The sequence below is a fragment of the Anoplophora glabripennis genome, unplaced genomic scaffold (assembly GCF_000390285.2).
Source record: "Anoplophora glabripennis isolate ALB-LARVAE unplaced genomic scaffold, Agla_2.0 scaffold1060, whole genome shotgun sequence".
In the NCBI taxonomy this organism is placed as follows: Eukaryota; Metazoa; Arthropoda; class Insecta; order Coleoptera; family Cerambycidae; genus Anoplophora; species Anoplophora glabripennis.
In genome coordinates, this window is record NW_019417554.1 from 49,522 (window position 1) to 51,763 (window position 2,242).

Here is a 2,242-nt window from a genome sequence, read left to right on the forward strand (position 1 = left end):
AGTCATCTACCGTGGCAGAAGGTTATATAGAAGAGTCAATTTCCAGCAAAATTGATATTGCTAAAATGATACAAGGGGTGCAGACTCCTGAGGCAAGCACAAGCAAGGGGGCAACCTGTTCTATAAATTTACCATAATCACAAAATGATTCCAATAATCCTTTGGCATTACGGCTTTACCATAAACGTTAATGTTAATATTAATAAGTAGGTAGATTGTAGTAAGTTTGTAGCATTTTAGGTTATTTGTTGACTTATTACTGTTGCAAATTGGTTTTCTAATAAAAACTAGAAAAATAAACCAAACATTTGTCTTTTTATGATTTCTGTAAGTCATAACTTACTAGTGACCTTATGACTCACTAGTGACTTATAGGCCACATTATTCCTTTAAAACGAAAGAAATTATAGTATTATATACAAGTGTTGGGTAAATAATTATTTTTATCTATTTTTTCCTATATTATGCATATACTAGGTGGCGCAAAAGTCATCACCCTATTGGAAGATGCTATAATTTTTGCAAATGGCGGTAAATATCAGTTCTGCTTTGACATTTGTGAAGTAAACAGATACAAAATGCATGTCAATAAGACATGAATCGCTATAGACCTCAAGAACGGGGAATAATTGTTTCGATTTTTTTGCGTAATAATTCGTCGGTGGTGTTGGCGCAGCGTGAATTTAGACGTAGATTTTTCGGTCGTCTGACACCAACTGGGCAAACACTACGGCGTTTATCTGCTCGCCTAGAAGAGTATGGGACAACACGAGATGCTGTCAGGTTTGGGCGGCCCCAGAGCAGCCGTTCTGCTGAGAATATCGCGGCTGTAGCTGAAGATGTCACAGAGGACCCCGGAGTATCGACCAAACGGCGTGCCACGCAATTGGGCATAAATCGGGGTCTTTACAAAGAATTTTGGTGAAAGACTTGAAGATGTTCCCTTACAAAGTGCAGACAGTGCATCAGCTGCTAGCCGTTGACCGCCAATAGCGCGTGTAACCTACGCTCAAGCCATCCTGAATCTCGATCACGAAGAAGACAATTTTCCATCGAAAATCATCATGAGCGACGAGGCCCATTTCCATCTCTATGGATACGTGAATAAGCAGAATTATCGCTTCTGGGGCAGCGAAATTCCGCGTATAACACACGAAGAGCCATTGCACCCGCTTAAAGTTACTGTATGGTGTGGTGTTTACGCTGGAGGCGCCATCGGGACTTATTTTTTCGAAAACGCCGCGGGTCAAACGACTACTGTCAACAGCGAGCGCTACAGAGCCATGCTCAATGACTTTCTCCTACCTCAACTGGACGAATTGGGACTGGAGAACATGTGGTTCCAACAGGATGGAGCAACGGCGCATACTGCACGACCCACAACCGAAATTCTGATGGCTGCATTTCTGGGTCGCCTAATCTCTCGTTTTGGTGATTTGCACTGGCCGGCAAGATCGCCCGATTTAACCGTTCTAGACTTCTTTTTGTGGGGTTTCTTGAAGTCATCAAAGAGAATATCCGTCAGAAATGCGGGAACCTATTGCCGGAAGTTCTGGCAAGAGTGATGGAAAATGCCATAAATCGGGCACGTATGGTCATCAATCCTGGCGGCGGCCACTTGGCCGATATCATTTTTTCTACTTAATGAAAAAAAAATTAGACATCAAATAAACACAATCCAAAAGTAAAACTAAAAGTTTTTCATTTATTAAAATAATTACAGTCAAAGAACATCGGGTGACAACTTTTGCGCCACCTTGTATAATACATAGGTACATACATTACATTACACTATACAATACATATTAAATGAAAATTTCAAGATTTTAAACATTATTATCACGTAATAATTAAAACTAATACTTATTAACAGTGGACTATGTATATCCTACCATCGATATTATTATTTACATAAATATACAGGGTGTCCGGTAAGTACCTCCTAATCTCTCGGGAGTGTATAGGGGAGGTCAAAATAAAACTAGTCCTTCCTATAATTTTCTTTCCTAATGTGCCCCCTAACGGAGTTATGGGGGGGTCAAAGGGGTACCTACAAATTAACGTTTAGGGTTATAACTTTGAAACCACCCTGTATATTTTAATAAAATTTTCGTACGTTGTATTACACATGGAGCTCTACGATTTGATGCTAAAATCAACTTTTTGCTATTATCAGGTGTCCAGAAACGGACTGGCCCTATCACAATTTTTCTCAAAATTTTGACAGAAGTAATTTTATCAA

The 2,242-nt window shown here is 39.7% G+C and overlaps 1 pseudogene; it reads left to right on the forward strand.

The window, feature by feature from the left end:
- The first annotated feature begins 595 nt into the window (after window positions 1–595).
- LOC111692406 lies at window positions 596–1,565 on the forward strand (annotated as a pseudogene).
- The last annotated feature ends 677 nt before the right edge of the window (window positions 1,566–2,242 follow it).